Source organism: Mesocricetus auratus, unplaced genomic scaffold (genome assembly GCF_017639785.1).
Source record: "Mesocricetus auratus isolate SY011 unplaced genomic scaffold, BCM_Maur_2.0 Super-Scaffold_4256, whole genome shotgun sequence".
Classification (NCBI taxonomy): Eukaryota; Metazoa; Chordata; class Mammalia; order Rodentia; family Cricetidae; genus Mesocricetus; species Mesocricetus auratus.
This window is the reverse complement of record NW_024429182.1, coordinates 38,524,971-38,546,917: the sequence shown is the minus strand read 5'-3', so window position 1 is coordinate 38,546,917 and position 21,947 is coordinate 38,524,971.

Sequence of the window (21,947 nt, the reverse complement as noted above, 5' to 3'; positions counted from 1 at the left end):
CTGCCTGCCTTTGCATCTCCTGCACTAGGATTAAAGGTGTGCACACCACCACTGCCTGGCAGTAGATGACAATTTAAAGGCATGTGAATATTTTGGTGATGAGAAAGAAACAGATGTGTAGGTGGTTAAGAGCAGAGGAAGCCTCTGTAGTCTGTTCAGGTCTTGTCACGTAAACCATGTGATCCTGTAGATGTTGTTGGCACCAGTGGTGAGATGCCCTAAGGATTTTGTGATAAGAAAACCATGCTTTAGGGTCCTGGGAGTTGTCACCAAGGGCACTTTATCTCCAGTGGTGAATCATGCCTTGAGGAACGACTCCTTCCTTGACACAAGGTGCTGATGGAGACAGAACCAGTTTATGATTTCTAAGCTAAGAAACTTTTTGTTGTGAGCTAAGGCATATCAACAAAATCATAATGTAAGGGGAACACAGCATTAATATGCTATAAATGAAGGTGAGACATCTATGCTTGATTAGTAGGGCTAATGGGGAAAAGTAGCTGCATGAGGAGCAGCCGAGACTCTCAAAGGGACACTGCTTCAGTAATCTTCCCCAGCCAGTGCACACTCTAGGCCGGAAAGGGATTCTGTCTGAACAACTGGGACAAGAGTAAAAGCTTTGCCTTTGTAAGTGAGGGTGAACTGCAAATGAATGGTAGTTTGTCTGTGGAGCATTCAGAGGTGATACAGGGATATGGCAAAGAAAACGCCCCCCAGGCAATACAACTTGTCGTTGTGCACCTGGGCACCCATTTTGTATGGAAACACAAGAGTTTGGGGTTAAAATATGTAAATCTCCATGGCAAAAAGCTAGATGAGTTAGCTAGGAAACCTGGAAAGAAAAAGGATTGGTGGCTGAGGGTCAAGGCAAGTGGATAGACTTGAAGAAATGCTAACCTCCACCAGAGAACATCACAGAAGAGGCGTGGAAAGCCCACAAGGCAAAATTACGGGGATGATTGGCTAGTAGCTAGCAGTGTCATTCCACTGCTGGCAGGATGAATGTGTAAATTAAGGGACTAGGGTAGCAGAAATGAAGGCCATGCCAGGAACAAGCTTTGTGAGTTTGAACTCACTAAGAGGTCTATCTGCCAGCAACAGAGAGTAGGGAAGAGGGTGACTGCACCAGACTCCTTTTGTCTTGCAGAGTAGCTGTTTTGTCAGCAAAAGACAAATATTTTGAGTAAGGGTTTCCTTTTCCTAAATTTGGGGCCTCTGGAACGAATCCTTTCTGAGGACTTGGGATATTAGCCCGGAACTCTGTGTAACTTTGTACTGGAAAAAGAACTTGGTTGTAGCAACAGAGATTTGAGAGTGACTCCTATCATATGGTAGGTCAGCCAGCTGCCACAACAAAAAGGCGGTGGCATAGTCTGGAGAAGGCTCAGCTCAAGGACAGGCTCATAAGCAGTACTTGGAAGGGTTAGGATTAGGGGGCAAACTCCATGTGGCTCTTCTGCATCACAGCATTGACACACTACATGGTAACTGCATCACAGACATGATACACTACATGGTGACTGCATCACAGATGACACACTACATGATGACTGCAGAGCAGACACACTACATGGTGACTGCATCACAGAGCTGACACACTACATGGTGACTGTATCAGAGAGATGACACACTACATGGTGACTGTATCACAGAGATGACACACTACATGGTGACTGTATCACAGAGATGACACACTACATGGTGACTGCATCACAGAGATGACACACTACATGGTGACTGCATCACAGCATTGACACACTACATGGTGACTGTATCACAGCATTGACACACTACATGGTGACTGTATCACAGAGATGACACACTACATGGTGACTGTATCACAGCATTGACACACTACATGGTGACTGTATCACAGAGATGACACACTACATGATGACTGCAGAGCAGACACACTACATGGTGACTGTATCACAGAGATGACACACTACATGGTGACTGTATCACAGAGCTGACACACTACATGGTGGCTGCATCACAGAGCTGACACACTACATGGTGACTGCATCACAGAGATGACACACTACAGGGTGACTGTATCACAGCATTGGCACACTACATGGTGACTGTATCACAGCATTGACACACTACATGGTGACTGTATCACAGCATTGACACACTACATGATGACTGCATCACAGAGATGACACACTACATGGTGACTGCATCACAGAGCTGACACACTACATGGTGACTGCATCACAGAGATGACACACTACAGGGTGACTGTATCACAGAGATGACACACTACAGGGTGACTGTATCACAGAGATGACACACTACATGGTGACTGTATCACAGCATTGACACACTACATGGTGACTGCATCACAGAGATGACACACTACATGGTGACTGTATCACAGAGATGACACACTACATGGTGACTGTATCACAGAGATGACACACTACATGGTGACTGTATCACAGCATTGACACACTACATGGTGACTGTATCACAGCATTGACACACTACATGGTGACTGTATCACAGCATTGACACACTACATGGTGGCTGCATCACAGAGATGACACACTACATGGTGACTGTATCACAGAGATGACACACTACATGGTGACTGTATCACAGAGATGACACACTACATGGTGACTGCATCACAGAGATGACACACTACATGGTGACTGCATCACAGAGATGACACACTACAGGGTGACTGCATCACAGATGACACACTACATGGTGACTGTATCACAGCATTGGCACACTACATGGTGACTGTATCACAGCATTGACACACTACATGGTGACTGTATCACAGCATTGACACACTACATGATGACTGCATCACAGAGATGACACACTACAGGGTGACTGCATCACAGATGACACACTACATGGTGACTGTATCACAGCATTGACACACTACATGGTGACTGTATCACAGCATTGACACACTACATGGTGACTATATCACAGCATTGACACACTACATGGTGACTGTATCACAGCATTGACACACTACATGGTGACTGTATCACAGCATTGACACACTACATGGTGACTGTATCACAGAGATGACACACTACATGGTGGCTGCATCACAGAGATGACACACTACATGGTGACTGTATCACAGCATTGACACACTACATGGTGACTGTATCACAGAGATGACACACTACATGGTGACTGTATCACAGCATTGACACACTACATGGTGACTGTATCACAGAGATGACACACTACATGGTGGCTGCATCACAGAGATGACACACTACAGGGTGACTGCATCACAGATGACACACTACATGGTGACTGTATCACAGCATTGACACACTACATGGTGACTGTATCACAGCATTGACACACTACATGGTGACTGTATCACAGCATTGACACACTACATGGTGACTGTATCACAGAGATGACACACTACATGGTGACTGTATCACAGCATTGACACACTACATGGTGACTGTATCACAGCATTGACACACTACATGGTGACTGTATCACAGCATTGACACACTACATGGTGACTGTATCACAGCATTGACACACTACATGGTGACTGTATCACAGCATTGACACACTACATGGTGACTGTATCACAGCATTGACACACTACATGGTGACTGTATCACAGCATTGACACACTACATGGTGACTGTATCACAGAGATGACACACTACATGGTGGCTGCATCACAGAGATGACACACTACAGGGTGACTGCATCACAGATGACACACTACATGGTGACTGTATCACAGCATTGACACACTACATGGTGACTGTATCACAGAGATGACACACTACATGGTGACTGTATCACAGCATTGACACACTACATGGTGACTGTATCACAGAGATGACACACTACATGGTGGCTGCATCACAGAGATGACACACTACATGGTGACTGTATCACAGCATTGACACACTACATGATGACTGCATCACAGAGATGACACACTACATGGTGACTGCATCACAGAGATGACACACTACAGGGTGACTGCATCACAGATGACACACTACATGGTGACTGTATCACAGCATTGACACACTACATGGTGACTGTATCACAGCATTGACACACTACATGGTGACTGTATCACAGCATTGACACACTACATGGTGACTGTATCACAGCATTGACACACTACATGGTGACTGTATCACAGCATTGACACACTACATGGTGACTGTATCACAGAGATGACACACTACATGGTGACTGTATCACAGCATTGACACACTACATGGTGACTGTATCACAGAGCTGACACACTACATGGTGACTGTATCACAGAGATGACACACTACATGGTGACTGTATCACAGAGATGACACACTACATGGTGACTGTATCACAGAGATGACACACTACATGGTGACTGCATCACAGAGCTGACACACTACATGGTGACTGCATCACAGAGATGACACACTACATGGTGACTGTATCACAGCATTGACACACTACATGGTGATTGCATCTCAGCATTGACACACTACATGGTGACTGCATCACAGGGATGACACCCTTCATGATGGCAGGGCTGTTTCCATTCCAGATTCGACTTGATCTGCAGTTTTTTTTCTTGTTCAGGGCCTCATCCAAAGCAGGCAGCCTCTGGCAACTCTAAGTGTATGAGTCCCAACCATGAGTGAAGGTATGGAATATGTTGTCTTCCAAACCCAAAGAGGCCCTGGAGGCGTTGTACTTCCTTTCACTGGGAGAGAAGCAAGATGTAATAATTAACTCTCACTTTGTAAATTTACTCTAGCATACACCTCACTCTTGGGATTCTTGAAATTCTATGGACATAAAAAGTTCCCTCACTACTCTCTAGAATACATGTCTTACTGTAGCCTTCAGCATGCTAGTCACTTCTTGCTCATACAGTGTCACTAACGTGTTGTTTCATGAGATGGTCTAGATTTCATTGCAATATGTTATGGTAGAGGGCTGCAAATCTATATAGCCCTTAGGCTATATTATAATTATAATATTGTATATCATTATCTACCACATATATAAAATTCAACTACTTCTAGTTCTTCTTTCCTAACTGGGGTAGAAAATAACACTTTTGCAAAATCAGTAGTTGCCCACCACATGCCTGGGACTATGTCACTATTCTCTGTCACAGATACTAGATTCAGCACAGCTGTAATTAGCCCTCTGAATAGTTAGGTTTGCCTGTCTGATTCCTGGCACACGACCTCCCTATTGCTCTCTTTTCTTTATTATAGTTTTCTTTTGGGCATATATTATAATGGGACATTATGTCACATAACATTTGTTTATTGTTTCACTCCTCACTTGAGTGAAAAAAGTAGGTTCCACACGGCAGGCACTTGTCAGTGTTGTTCTTTGTCATGTCTTTAGCTCCTGGAACAAGGCTTGGCATACACCAGGAATTCAATAGACTTGTTAATAAGTGAATGTGGTTTTCTTTGTGTGTTTGTAAGGAATCACGGACTCTTGTCCTTAATTCATCCCTTGGAACTATGGTGAGTTATTTATTTTCAAAGGCATTGTTTTAATTCAAAATACCAACCAGAAAAATACAAACTTCTAATTTTTGTTTTGCCTTTTGAGACAGAGTCTCAGTGTGTAGCCAAGTTTGGCCAGGAACTTAAAATCTTCATTCCTTAGCCTCCCAATTGTTGAGATTATGGATGTGCACAAAGCTGCTTGATTTTCTTTCTCTTATTTTCAATGTCTTTCAAGGCAAAAGAGTTAGAGACAGCCCCACTCCCACTGTTAGGAATTCTACCAGAACACCAAGCTGCACAACCATAACAATTATGCACAGGACCTATCTCAAACCGATGCAAGCTCCATGATTGTTACTTCAGTCTCTGTGAGCTCGAATGAGCCTTGCTTAGTCGATTCTCTGTAACTTAGAATTTCTTAATCTAGATCTGGAGAATTTCAGAGTTGTCAATGGATAGGTCTGTTTTGAAGGGATAGATTGCAGATTTCTGTAGATTTTTAAAGGAGACCCACCACCTTCTACAGAGATCATAAGTTCCTTAAATGGCCAAGCATGGTGGTACATGCCTCTAATCTCAGGACATGGGGCTGTGAGTTCAAGACCTGGCCTGACATAGAGTTTTAAAATAGTCAGAGTGAAGCAATGAGACACTGTCTCAAAATAAATCAATTCCTTATCTGGGAGGTGATATCTTACACCTTTAATCCCAGATCTCAGGAGACAGACATGGATCTCTGAGTTCAAGGCCAGCCTGGTCTACAGAGTGAGTTTCAGAACAGCTAGGGCTACACAGAGAAACCCTTTCTTAAAAAAATTAATTCCTTAATGATTAATTTCAGCCAATTTCCAGCTTTCCATCTACTCTTTCAGGCACCAAAGGTGATTGGAGGCTTTTCAAGACACAGCACAATTGATTAGATAAATGTTCAGGACTGGTAGAGCCCTGAGGTTTTCTGAATTTTCCCACAAGGATGTCAACAATATGAAGAAATGTGGTTACTATGAATGTTGCCTTGTATATTAACACATAAAAACCCAGGTCTTCTATCTATTGCAGTCCACCCCATCCATCTCCAGTCCTTTGGACTGTAATCCACCATACCTGTTCATATATATTTAAGCACATCTAATCAACCATTTATCCATTTGCATCCATTTTTCTGTTCGTTTGTTCACCAGCTCCCCTCCATACAAACCACAATCCATACAAAGAAAACCTTGTTCAAATGATGGAGGTCCATTCTGTTTCTCTTCAGAGTTCAATCACTTTTGCATATCTCCACTTTTTTTTAGTTTTGTTATATTTTTATTATTTAAAACAATTTTTAACTTTAAAAATATTTTGATAATATTCTTCCCTTCCCACCAAGTCCCTCCTGATCCTTTCCTCTCCCCACTCAACCAACTTTTAAATTCTTTGTTAAAAAACAAAAAAATTCCAACACTACAACAAAGCCCTCAAAACAAATAAAATAAAACAAAACATCAACTTCCCCACAGAAGCAGACAACTGTAACAACACATAACACACAACATACCCACACACAACACACACACACACACACACACACACACACACACACACACACACACACACACACAACTAAACCAAGCCAAACAAAAAACCTGTATAGTCCGTTTATGTTGGTCAACTACTCCTGAACATAAAGACTGCCCTCGAATGGTTGACATATTCAGTGTCATTTTATTGGAAAAACTGGTTTTCTATCTCCAAGTAGGACTACATGACAGTTCAGTTATTAACCTTTACCCTAGTGGCTAGGTTTCCATGTGTTCATTCATTAAAAAATAACAATATAAAATATAACATGATAAAATAAAAACTATCACATCGGAGTTGGACAAGACAAACCAATAGAAGGAAAAGAGCCTAAGAGAAAGCACAAGAGTTCAAGATTCACTCATTTGCACATTCAGGAATCTCATAAAGAAACACTAAACTGTACATATTGTGGAACACATAATATATACAAAGAGGACCTGATGGAGACCCGTGCAGGTCCTGTGAATGCTACTTCAGTCTCTGTGAGTTCATATGAGCTTTGCTCATGTTGATTTAGAGGTCTTGTTTTCTTGGTGTCCTCTATCTCCTCTGGCTCTTATACACTTTCTACCTTCTCTTGCACAGGGTTTCCAGAACTCCAAGGGCATGGATTTGATAGAGGCATCCTATTGGGGGCTGAGTGTTCCAAGGTCTCTCATTCTCTGCCTAATGTCTAGCTGTGGGTCTTTATATTTGTTCCCATATACTGCAGGGGAAAACTTCTTGACGATGGCTGAACCACTGTTAAATTCTCTGCTGAGCTCACTTTCTTTGCTGTGAGGTATGCAGGTCTGTCCCTGGGTATTAGGAATAGTGCTTCCAGCGACAATTTCAAACACACTTTTGATGGTGATTAATATCCACTGGGAAAAGAAAAAAGGAAATGATGTCTTCATCTTCTTGAAATTTCTCTTTTAGTGAAATAATATCAGTGTAAAAATCCTCAGGCTGCGCATGGTGGCACACACCTGTAATGCAAGCATTTAAAAGATTGAGGCAGGAAGATCAAGAAATCAGCCTGGGCTACATAAGAAGTTCCATGCCTGTCTAAGCTACATATTGTCTCAAAACAAAACAAAATTGTAAAATGGGGAGGGAGGGGAGGAACAACAGCTCCAAACCAACAAAACAAAACCCAACCAAACAAAACCAAAACACTCCAAAATTCTCATTGCACTAAGATTAAAAATTCAGTTAATGGTTGCATGTGTAGCTTAGTGTGAAGTACTTGACTGGCGTTTCAGAAGCCCTATTTTCAACCCAATACCACATATACACACACAAAAGTCATGTCAAATCAATGCTAATTTTTCCTAGAGGCAACCACTACTGACATTTCGGTGTATTTATCTTCCAACTCTATTTTACACCCACACATAACCATCTGTACTTGCTTTTATAAAATGAGATTCTAGTGTGCAGGCTATTTTAGAATGTTACTTTTCGTTTCACATCTCTTGGGTGTCTTACTAAATGTGCATTTACACCATGAGTAAATGATGACAGAGAATCTGTGTGGAGGTTGGGAGGTCTTCTAAACTCTTAGAAACAGTTCTGAGTGAGCTGCCTTGTACAAATATCCATGAGAATTTGTCTTATACCAACTAGATATGGGTCTTATTTTCTGAAACAAGCCAACCAACCAATAAACAAAAAACCTCGAGTTGAAGGTGATAATCTCTAAATTTCCCTTTGTCTAAGAATCTAATTATGGCAGATATCCCTAAATTATAACATATTTTTCTTGATTTTGCATAAATATACATAGATCAGATAAAAAGACTCATATCTCCAAGGTTCAAAGTAAGTGAAATTAACAGAAATGAGAACTTTCAGACATCCCTATAGATTCCTTTGATAGCATGTTTTAATACTAAGTTATTTTGGCTGTTAGTTATCTTTTTCTTAGCTTAAAGCTGAATCTGTCAGGGAAATTTATTCAATTAATTTTTGTCATTAGCAAATCTTATCTGAACCCTCTGGAGGATAATGTTCCTCATGGATACTTTTCAGGTTTAACAGTTCATTTTATCTTTTCTTATAAAACAGTTAGAGCTGTTCTCTTACGAAAGAGAAGGGTTGAATTGACAGAAGCCTTGATAATGAACAGTCACTGTCTTTTTTGCCTTCACTAAAGGACATTATTCAAAACAATGCCTGTGCTCTTTAACACTTATTTCATAGAAGATAGAGAAGTCATGACGAGCTAGTTTAGACTAAGGGGCACGAAGGGACATGACAAATGAGATACACAACCCTTGGATCCTGAGTTCTGGACTGGGGACATTGCTGAGCTCATTGATGAAGCCTGAATGTGTACCGTGTGCTGAATTTGACAACATGTTATGCTGTGTCCTAAAGTCCCTATTCCCAGGAGATGTACTTTTTAGGTATTAAAGGGAATGACATCTGTCGTTTTATTTTCCAGTGATTCAGACAAAACATATCTAAATGTGAAGAAAAAGGTAAGAGCAAAAGATTAAAATGTGGTAAAGAGTCAACGATTGGTACATATGGGTGAAGGATTTTTCACACTATCCTTAGAGTTCCTGTAAGCTTGAGATGATGCCAAAATGAAAAATCCATGCCTTATGGAACAGACCTGTAATGTCTGCTGCTGTCAGGAAACTGAGCCTTAAGTCCCAAACTCAAGGCCCGTCTGGGCAATTTAGTGAGGGTGTCTCACAATTAAAGTGACTATGACTACATAAAGAGGACAGGGGGCATAGCTCAGATGCAGCTCAGTGCTCTAAGTCATAGAGTACTTGTCTTGTGTGCACTCAATAATGCAAAAATTAGAGAGAGAGAGAGAGAGAGAGAGACAGAGAGACAGAGAGAGAACACATGAATGAAAAGGAAAAAGTTCTTAGAATTTTTTTTCCATGTGATACTGATAAGTATTGGATTCCCAGTTATTGGGTTTCTCTGCTGAAGCAATAAGTCAGATCAGGCTGAATTAATAAGATAAGATTTAATAAACAGGGCAAAGCAAAGCAGAGCACTCCTAGATGACTCTCAGGAAGGCAGGAGAGAGAGCACATGACTGACCCATAGATGGGTCTTAAATACCCTGTAGGTGTTGCCTTGATCAGCTCTGGGGGAGGAGCTAACCCATGGTGGGCTTTCTGGTGTGGGCCAAATGAGGCTGGAACAAAGTTTCCCAACAGCTACATGTTGGAATTTTATCAAAGATACACCTCTAAAACGTCTTAGTCTTCAAAATATCTCATATACAGCAAATTTTTCTATAAAAGAAAGTGAAGCGAAAGGTAACAATTAAAAATAAAACACAAGAGCATTCAAGAGAAAAAGAAGCGACTTGTAATAGTTTTAGTGTGGGAAATTTAACATACAAAAATACATATAGATAATGGCAAAATCAGCACTCATCCATTCACAACCTGGAGTTAGCAATTATCCCCAAATTGCTACAGATGTCTCATTTTCTGTTTTGTGCTAATGTTTTTAAAATGAGGCCACTTGTAACTATAGTACCATGATCATGTCTGATTAGATTAACAGTGATCCCTTAATGACACCTAATTCTTGGTCCAAGTTCAAGTATTCTCACTTGACCACAAATGTGTCATTCTTTGACTGGTTGGAATCTGAATGCAAAGCACATATTAACTTGGCTTTTCCCAGAATTCCAGCTGTTCTCTCCTGGTACAATATTATATCTAAATACTTCTGAAAGCATAGGGCAAGAGTCCTGCTGAGACCACTTCACCCTTTTCTTGCCCCTTAAAATCCAACCCCAAATGGAATCTGGTGCTAAAACTTTAAAAATCTGATTTATAGATATTGCAATGGGGCTTGGAGAAATGGTTCAGCTGTTAAAAGCTAAGTTCACAACCAAAATGCCAAGCTATGCAATGGGAGTCCATCCTCCTCTGCTGCACACAGTCTGAACTGTTTGCCCTACAGGCCCATGGGACGCAACAGGCCCCAGGAAGGAAACCTGTTGGCACAAAGAACGAGCTCTCTCACCTCTGCTCCCTTTCCCCTCCCCATACATCAGCATCCCTGCAGTGCACACAGTGAGCAACTGTGTCAATGACAGTGTTATTTCCTGTGTAAATGAAAGTCCATCAGGGCCTCATGTCACAGTGACCACAAGGGTCCCAGATTCATGACTTTGTCTGAGCAGTGTGGTCTAGGAGAAATGACCCACTCCACCCAGCAGGATTTCTCTCTCTTTGGCTTCAGACCATGTCCAGCTTACTATTTTGTACTCTCTATCAAGCTGAATCCCTTGATCTGCCTACACCAGCCTGGGATGTCTGCTTCGTGGAAGGGAAATCAAAACCAAAGACACCAACATCTGTCTCATGACCGTCACAAGTCCTTTACCCTGGAGATTACGTGTAGTTTTTCTTTTTTTTTCTTTTCCCTCTTGTGATGCAGAAAGTGGTTAAGAGGCAAGACTCCCTGGGTTCATATTGCTGGTGCTTACTACCTGGACACTTTTCTAGAGATAAACTTGCTGTTTTGTCTTAACTCTTCCACTGATACCTACTTCCTAAGGATGGGGTGCGGACCAACAGAATCCATTTCTACTCACACACACACACACACACACACACACACAGTGCCTGGTTCATTGTGGCAGTGTATGTGTCACTATTTATTTGCAGATTTTGTTTTATGTGCTAAGTGGGAATGTGAGGCCTCGATACAACAAAAGCAAGCAAAATTCACCACTGGAGATGAAGTTTTTCTAGCTCCTGAAGCGAGGTATTTATCTTTGTTCAACTCCATGTCATGTGTGGCATTTGTTATTGTGTGATCTGGGGGAGGGAGTAGAGTGTAGTAGACTATGTTGGGTACCTTGGCAGATATGTGTGTATGTTTGTGTGTGTGTGTGTGTGTGTGTGTGTGTGTGTTACCTCCTTGGAAAATCATTTGATTTCATTTTATTGATTTATGTGTGGTGAAAGTGAAGCATGAAGGAACTGATAAATTTGTCTGAAGTGAAAGAATGAGTTAATGGATGAGTCAGGACTTGAACTTGGATTTCTTAGGTTTCATCCATTTGTTCAACAGACGCACAATCAGTGATGAGACCTGAAGGAGGTTAGTAGGAAACATAGCAAGTGAAACGATACAGAACCAAGTTCTGCTTCCCTTGGTCTCTTTGTTGGCATGCCTTCTGTGATCAGCTGCAGAGACCAAGGTTAATTTCTGGTCCTCACAATGAATCTTCATATACTTGAAAATCCTTTTCCAGCTGCCTGTGTGATGAAGGCTTCTTGTTCTCATGGGTTTCCTGGTGTTTTAGGTTTTCTAATGCTGTGAAGATACACCATGACCACAACAACTCTTATAAAAGAAAACATTTAATTGGGGCCAGCTTACAGTTCAGAGATTTAGTTCATTATCTCCATGGTGGGAAGCATGATGGTATGTAAGCAAAGATGGCACTGGAGATGTAGCTGAAAGTTCTCTATCTGGATTGCTAAGCAGCAGGAAGAGTGACACTGGGCCTGGCTTGAGTATCTGAAGCCTCAAGCCTACTCCCTGTGATGTAATTCCTCTAACAAGGCCATACCTCGTAATACTGCCACTTCCCATGGACATATGGGGGGCATTTTCATTCAAACCACCACCCTCTGTAAAGATAGCTGTTTCTTTAATATTGTGGACAACCTGAAGTTGATGAGGAAAATGAGTCTTACTATCTCCGAGTTTCAGTCTATCTGTGAAATGAGGATAAGTACCCTCAACAAGAGATTAAAAATTCAGATCTTATGCTATTTGTTAGAGGCAGAGCAATCATGTACACGTACTGGTGTGCACAAGCATATTAGCTAACTTTAAGTTCTCACTCCCCATTTTCATATTGATTGCCTTTTCACTGCCCTGTGGGCCAAGAATCATTTTTCTCATTTTCCAGGTGATTATGTGGAGACATGGGGAACTTAAGCAGCTCCTACAGAGTCACACAGCTAGTCCCTAGTAGAGCCAAGACTGAATCTGAGCTATGGGATGGTGGCTATTTTTATATTAAGTGGGGCTAAAAGAGAAATAAGGCTCGGAAAGTAAAGGGTAGCCAAGAGACTAAACTTGAGTATGACTTTTGCCAAGTCTCACACTCTTTTAAGCAGTTTTGTGCATTTTGAAATTCAGGTTCTCAGGTCCTCAGCTGCCTACCCTCATAGGGGATTCTCCTGTGTCCTCTTTGAGATATGGAGTCCATCTGCCCCTGCTCACACATGCCTGCTCTTTGTACCTCACAGTATGGTTTTTGGCAGCAAATATTAGTATATTTTTTTCAACACAGCATTTATTGGTTTCTTTGACTGGTTCAAGTTACAGTATGCAAACATATTTTTTCACTTATGTGTACTTTCTTCAGTATAGTTTGGTTTCTAGTATTTACCGCTTTAAGTTCGTTTGCTAAACAGTCAGAGCATAGTTTCATCTAAAGTAATAAGCAAAGGGACACATCTAAAACTTTAGTCAATCAACAAGAAGGACTGGAGACTTCAATTGATTGTGCTTGCCTGGGTTTAATCCTCAGCACTGCATTAAAAAAAAGGATAATCACAGAGAAAGAGAACAAAGATATGGACAGATAGCGTGAGGGAACTACAGCTGGCTCTGTGTGGGAAAATGCATCCAGCCTCATTGCTAAAGAGCTATATCATCAGATGGTAGTATCAGTTGTTTTCTGCTGAAATGCAGGAATATGCTGTATACTTACTAATATATTTCTTTTTGTGAGGTAAAGGGACAGGAACATGGGATTTTCATTTAATGCCCTTGGTAAAATATATTTGGCAAGACCTCTGTGAGGGACTGGGTGACAATGACCTTTGCAAACATTATAGGAAACTGCTTTGTTTAGGTCAGAATTTCTTTTATTCATTCATTCATTCATTTTCTGTACATTGGGGTTTTGCCTGTATGTATGTTTTGCAAGGATATCAGATCCCCTGGAGCTGGAGTTACAGACAATTGTGAGCTGCTATATGGGTGCTGGGAATTAACTGAACCCAAGTCCTTTGGAAGAGCAGCCAGTGCTCTTAACCACCAGCCATCTGTCCAGCCCAAGGTCAGAGTTTCTTAACATAATAGATATTATTGAGAGATTGGGCGAGTCTTTGCCTCATTCTGTGGTGGGGGGATATTTAGGATCTTGCTTAAATACGCCCATTAATTGCCAGTAGCACTTTATCCCCAAACCTTTGAGTGCAAAAATCAAAACTGCCTCCAGAAGTTGCCAGATATCTTCTGGGTGACAAGATCACCCTATTGAAGATGCACTGATTGATTTGGGAATGGAGCTTCATGTATGTAATCTCAGCACGTGAGTGGCTGAGGCTGGAGGCTGGAGGCTGGAGGCTGGAGGCTGGAGAGTTTGAGATCAGCCTAGGCTACAGAGTGAGATCAGTTCTAAAAAGAAAGGAAATGAACACTATGGATTTCATTGTCCTTTTTTTTTTTTCTTGGACTCAGTTGGAATGTTCCTGCACGGCTACTTTAATGACTGAATTTATTCAAAAGGGCAGGCAGGACTAGGATCAGCTGGAGTATTGAGATGGGTGGATCTTCTCTCTCTGATACACGCAGTCCTTGTTCCCCACTCGTGGTCTCTCAGTCCAGTGGCTGAGTGAAGATGCGATGGTCTATCCCCCGATCTCTCTAGCAGAATGTTGTTCACGTGGTAGCTAGAGGCTGCCAGTGACACAGAACCCTGCCTGGCATGCATGCAGCTTTTGCTGATTTTCAACTAAGCAGTATTTCTACATATTTACACAGAGTGAAACACTGTCCATAAAAGTAACCATACATTTATGACTTCCTTTGGTATAGTGTGGTATCTTGGTAGAAGGCAGCTCAAACCAAAGTTAGGCAAAAGAGTTTGCAGCTGGCCTTTGCCAGGTGCACAGGGTTTCAAGCCTGGCACCCCAGACTCTCAGACCTCAGTCGATCTCTTTTCGCCAACACATCTCATCTTTCTTGTCAAAATTCTCTTCTGCATGGTAATTAACTTCCTCTAGATCTCAGTCTAACTATGACATTTTAGGAGAAGCATTCCCTGTCCCTATTATCACAGACCTGTCTCTCTGTGTAAATGCTCTCCTTATAGAATGTATGTGGCAGAGAAAGGTATATGTCTAGTCCAGAGTCATGGTGAGGATGTGACTGCCAGAAGCCATCAATATTTGGGAAACATACATAAAAATGCATCGACTTTCTTATATAACAAAACTACATACAAAGAAAAAAACCAGTGAAGAAGTTACTTGGCAGGAATTCAAATTATTTCAAGGTCTGCATTTCTTGAAATCAAAATACATGCTCAAGTTTCATTTCTCCCTAGAAACCATGCTGCTCTGTATTAGCCAATAGTGCAAGAATGTAGGCTTAAGCTCTGACCACTCAGAATGAGGCACAACACCCCATGGTTTAGGAATAAAAACCTAGTGGGAGACCCAGTTTGATGTCATCGCTTGCTAGATTTAGCACAGCTATGCACCCTTCGCCTGCTGAAAAACTGGTTTACCTGGTCGTTTTCTTGAGACCCTGGATCATTTCTTACAAATGTAACTTCCATCTTACTCAATACTCACAACTTTTGTTTAGAGAGTTTGTCACAGTCTATGCCATTGTAGTTATTTGAATGAGGACTATTTGAACACTTGATCCCAAGTTGGTAGCACTGTTTGTGGATGTTTAGGTGGTCCAGGCTTGCTGGAGGAAGTATGACACTGGGGATGGACTTTGAGATTAAAAGCCTTCTGGCACTTACGAGTTTGTTCTCTGATTTGTGATTGTGGTAAAGGATGTAGGTCTTCAGCTTCCAGCTCTATTGGACATACTTACTGCCTGCCTGCTGGCATGTTCCACTGCCATTAGTGACTCTAATCCTTTGGAACAGTAAGCCAAACAAACTCTATGGAGTTTTATCACAGCAACAGAAAAATAACCAATAACAGCTTGCCCTTGCCCCCCTTCCCCCGCTAAGTGCTAGGGCTTGAATCCTGGACCTTGTGCTTACTCAGAAAGAGCTCTCCCATTGAGCTATGAGCTCAACCCAGTTTGCCCACAAGGAGAAAGGACCTGCCATACTTTACTTCTCTGGTGCTTGATAAAACACTGACCAGAAGCAAGTTGGGGTTGGGAGGAAGGTTTTATAATGTCCTACAGGTTACAGGGAAGCCAGGGCAGGAGCTCAAGGCAGAAACATGGAAGCAGGAACTGAAGCAGAGACCATGGTGGAGCCCTGCTTACTGGCTTGCTCTCCATGGCTTGCTCAGCTTGATCTCCTGTGTAACTCACGACCACCTGACCAGGCGTGGGCTGGACCCTCCCACGTCAATCATTGATCATGAAAATGCTCTTTAGACAGGTCAGCAGACTCATCTGACGGAGGCAAGTTACTTACCAGGTAACTTTAGTCTGTGTTAAGTGGACAAAAGCCACTTATCACAAACCCCTAGATGAAAATGTGGGGGCTTTGTGGTGCCATCTACCTTCTGGGATCCATCAGCGTTTACACAGGGGGAAACAGCAAATGATGTGCAATGAACAGAGTGTAGCTCGTCTATAAGAGATGTGGCAGTGATGCAACAATGCAAAGGTTTAGAAAATCTTCCTCACTTTAAAGCAACTTACACATTTTACAGTGGTTTTCTGACAATCCTTAGATTTATTATGTAGCCTTTTTTTTTTTTTTGAGACAGCGTTTCTCTCTAGCCCTGGCTGTCCTGGAACTCACCCTGTAGACCAAGCTTGTTTTGAACTCAGAGATCTTCCTACCTCTGCTTCCTGAGCACAGGAATTAAAGGCATGTGCCACCATGCTTGGCTGTATGTAGCAAATTTTTATATACACATGGAATATAAAATCAGATTTTCCACTTTTGTCATGAATGACATTTTCCTCTCTCCTCTCTCTCTTCCTTTCTTTTCTTCTTTTTTTAAAAATATGGAACATTTAACAGTCTTGTTAGTTTGTTAATATTATTTAAATGATTTTTTATCTAGATTTAATGAGGCATAATTGACACATAAAAATAGTGAATATTGAAAGCATACATGTGATGGTTTGATACACGTTCACCACACATAGTAGGCCAATGACCTTGACTGTCTTTCAAAATAGTTTTATGCTCATTTTCTCAGATCGACATATAGAAAAGTAATTTAAAATTTAACTGGAATGCTAACTTTAAAAATTTGTTAACTATGATTTTTCAAGTCAAGGTGAGCTTAAAATTCCTGGAGAACTCTTTTCCCACCCAAGGGGTCTGGGGCTACTGAGGGACTCTGTTATGACTTTCACATTTAAATTGGTTTTCAGTAATAACTCTGGGAAGCATTTTGGATAATGCATTTTGGGGTAATTTTAATAGTGACACATTACTGGAAATTGCACATTTCCCTTCTAATTTGCCTGTTTGAAGAGAACACAGGATTCTTAACCTTACGAGGCAGAGTGGATTTATATTTCTGTGGGTGCCTGGAAGGAAGGAATAAAATCCAGCCGATAACACTTGATTCAGGACATTGGTATTATTCCAAGTTGAAATTTATGTGCTGGATTTCTCCATTTTTGGTTGCTATGACAAAGCACCTGGATAGCTTATGAAGAAGGGAGGTCACAGTTTTGGAAGCCGATGAAGGGTTTGGGGGAGGAGGCATCACAGAGGCAGGAGCCGTTGTTGGAGACCACATAACAAGTCAGGAAGCTCCAGACTCAGAACTCAAGTCTCACTTTCTAAAATTTATAAATAACCCATTCCTGTGAAGAGCTAACCTCAGAGTCTGGCTAGGAGAGAACTACATTAATTCCCCAGCCTAATCTAGACCCTCCACTTGGCTTCAGCTTTTATAGGGTCAATCACTACCTTGGGCACATGAGCCTTTGAGGGCCACACTTGTGCGGTGTGTGTGTGTGTGTGTGTGTGTGTGTGTGTGTGTGTGTAAAACAAGTACTTTCTATTCTTACAAAAATTCTTTGTTTTATTAGAAATCTCTCAGTGTACTGCATAAATGAGCATATTGAAGAGATGATACAGCTCTTTTTTGTTCCCCTTACAGATGTCACAAAATACATGCAGTAAAGGAATAGTGAAGCTACATGTGTTTTAGGAATATATGCTAGAAAATCTTAATCTAAATAAAGCTATAGAAGCAACTTCATTCAGGTTGAGTGACTAGAAACAACTCATAACCATTTTCAAGGGCAGTCCTCAACTGTTAAGTGAGAATCAGCAAGAGATGCCCTTTTCGAATTCTTAGATCTGGGTGCCAGAAGCAAAGAACACCACATATGTAAAAGTGGCCGTGTAAGTCATGAAAGAAAAATGCTAGAAAAAAGAGAAAACCATACCACTTAAAAAGATTTATAGGGGTTGGAGAGCTGCTTCATGGTGTGGTCAGGTGCTTGTTGCACAGTTTGGGGACTTGACTTCAGATCCCAAGCACTCTAGTACATGGCCCGAGTGGTTGTGAGCTGTAACAGCAGTGCTGGGAGGCAGAGATATGGGGATCCCAGGGCCTTGCTGCACAGCCAATCTAGCCAATCAGTGAGCTCCAAATCCAGTAAAGACCCTGTGTAAAAAATACAAAGTGAAGAAGAGTGACAGAGCCACTCAGCATCTACTTCTGGACTTCATGTGTGCATGTGTGCATACACCCAGATACAGTTCATACAGCATGCAATACACACAATGACACCAGCACAACAAAATATTTTGTGTGACTTTTTTTAGGTGTTGTATGAGGTTACCTTTTCCTCAGAGTAGAAGATCTTGGGATTTTTGAATAATAACAGAGATTTAATTCATATCAATCAAATAGGATGTAGAGGCTTGAAATAGAGTACATATATGTTTTTCCTTTTTGTGAAAAGACTGTGTCAGAGTTTTAATTACACCAGCACTGATTACATCATAAGTTAAGCCAAATGGGCAGCACGCTCAACAGCAAGCACACAGCCCTCCTTAGGCTCAATAAAGTGAGAATGTAGTTGGCTGGACATAGGGAAATAAGTAAAGAAAAGACGGTCTGTAGACACACAGTTGGGCTGCGGTGGAGAAAGGTCACACTGACATTCCGTAATGTTATTGCACCCAGAGGATGGGGACAGGGCTGCTTCTAAAACTTAATTAAGGAAATGGCCTATCAACACCTTTCTCATGAATCATTTCCACACCCATGCACTCACTGGCCCTAACAGGAACAAGTATGACCAGGTCCACACAACTCTAAAATGACCATCTGACCTTCTCAGGGTGAAACTGTGAAGGAACAAAGTTCTAACGGGCTGGAGGAAAACTGCCTAAGGAAGAGGGGATGAGAGTCAAGGGATGCTCTGTCACAAAAAAGTGGGGGTGGTGACAGACATGCTGAACACAGGGACCCTAATTTGCTCCCTGTCTCAGCACGAGGTCCCTCAGCTTCCCAAGGGCACCCCCATTTTCATCCACCTGGCAGGCAGCAGGGGTTAGTGGCTTTTATTTATCCATTGCCTTCAGGTATGGCCTGGGCTCCAAGAGCAGCCAGTTTCCTGTGCCTCCCTAAAAAGTCACTGTGAAGGTAATATGATTTAAAATTCCAGTTTAGCTTAATCACTGGGAGCTAAAGAAGATCAGAGACACCAGCAGCAGAAATTGATGGGAACTTATGAATTGCACAGGGAAACTGCTATAGCACTTCTGTATCGAATCTCACAATGACGCTGCCAGCTAGTTACCATTACTCTTCCTCTTTTAAAGTGCAAACACGCAACCCAGAGAGGTTGGGCATCTTGATCGCAGTTATAGTAGTGAGCTGTGGACTTGGCTTCTAACCCAGGCCATCCGACTAAAGGATCTTAATTCTCAGACAAGGTGTTATGCTGCCTGAACGGTGAAGACATAGTCATGACCAGAGTGTGAATGGGGGGCATGCTCTGAGCACCCCTTTCTCCTCGATGCATTGACAGTAGTGGTAAGGACAACAAATACCATGTAAGTGGGTGATATTCCCAGGATGGACCACATCCAATAGCTGCTCCAGAGTATCCAAACACCTCACCATTTAGTCATTCTGCTGGGCCATGCCAGCCTGAATCCTCCAGTGGGGTTGGTGGCGGGCATCGAGAGCACGCTGCCACACAACTTCTCCTCTCTCTCCTGCTTCTGGGCCCTTCTGCTTCCAGGTACCACCTGGTGGACAGGCCTAAAGGACATCCTGCCACTCTGCCTCAGAGCCTGAGTCCCTGGCAGTCACTGTCAGTTTCACTGACGCTGTCTCCTTTGCCCCTCCTTTCCTGTCTGTTTTTCATTTTTTTATTTTTCATGTTTCACATGAACATCTAAAATAAAGTTTATAAATGTTTCAAAAGTAGTCTATGAAAAAACATCCAACCACTCCCTGTTAACAGACTCTAGTTTTGAAGTTCAGTTTTAGTTTCACAAGAAAACTGAGCAGAAGACACAGTTTGTCTCCCTGACTCTCGGCATCCGTGTCCCTTGGTTTGGCGATGAATACAGATAATGGAAGAGCTCTTTACATCAAGACATCTAATCATGAATTTGTGATGATTATTTTTAGCTACGGAGTAATCGGCCCATTTAATTCTAATACACTCTTGGAAAAGCTGTTTAAACATTCCAGGTTCGGTGTTACATCTCCAAAATTGGCTTAATGACTTTTGGGAGGATTTATATAACATAGCTGAACTCCAAGCAAAGTGCCTGGTGCTCAATAAAGATCCAGAAGAGAGACATTTTGAACAAATTTGGCACAAATCAGGATGCAGGGTACCTCAGAAACACATTATCAATTTGTTAATAAATCAGAACAACAAATTGACTCCTGTGTTTCTAGAGGTCTGCCATTTGAACTCAGTTTCGCTAGTGTAGTCAGCTTCTAGGGAGAATTCTTCATGGACTTTTCCTGCTTCTGGTGGCTGCTTTCCTCCCTGACTCCTGGGTTGTGTCACTTCTGTCACTGTCTCCCTGGTCACACACCTTCCACACCATTGCATTCTAAATTTCTCCCCGCCTTCCTCTCTTGAGTGTGATTGCAGTTAGGGCTCACCTTGGTAACTTAACCTAATCACATGTGCAAAGATGCCATTTCCACATCCAAAAGGCAGCAGGATTAGAATCTTGATATATAGGGCCGTGTGTGTGTGTGTGTGTGTGTGTGTGTGTGTGTGTGTGTGTGAGAGAGAGAGAGAGACAGAGAGACAGAGAGAGACAGAGAGACAGAGAGACAGAGAGACAGAGAGACAGAGACAGAGAGAGACGACAGAGGTCTGCCCCTCCTCTTCTTTAAGAATTATTTTTATATTATGTGCATTTGGCCTGCATGTGCCATTAAGGTCAGAAGAGGACATTGGATCCCCTGGAACTGGAGTTAGAGACGGTTGTGAGCTGGCTTGTAGGAATCTAACCTGGGTCCTCTGGAACAGATGAAAGTGCTCTTAACCACTGAGTCCTATCTCAGAACTCCCTCCTCCTTCCGGGCGTGGGGGTGGTCTCAAGATCTAAACATCTCAGTTGGAAGCCACTGAAAGTGTCCTTCTTCCTTTAAAGTTTGTCACAGAAAACAATCTGTGCTGTTGTTTTAAGTCGTCCTTTTTCTCTCCCAAAAAAGGGGGCTGGGGCTGGAGATGACGGATGTGTAAGGCATCTGTGACATCTCAGAAGTAGGTGGAGTGGCTCCTTGGGTGCATCTTTCCAAGGTTTTTAGTTAATTGTGCATACGTTCTAGAAGTGGTTCCGAAATTGCATGTTGCAGACACTGCTGACTCAGTGAATAGAGTTTTGTTGGGGGAATCCAAGTTTTTCAGGATCTCAGGAGATTCTTGTCGGCCCCAGTCTGAAAACACTGATTCAGTTCTATGAAATCCTGAACCAAACGTTGGAAATAGGGTATTCCCCTTCCTGCC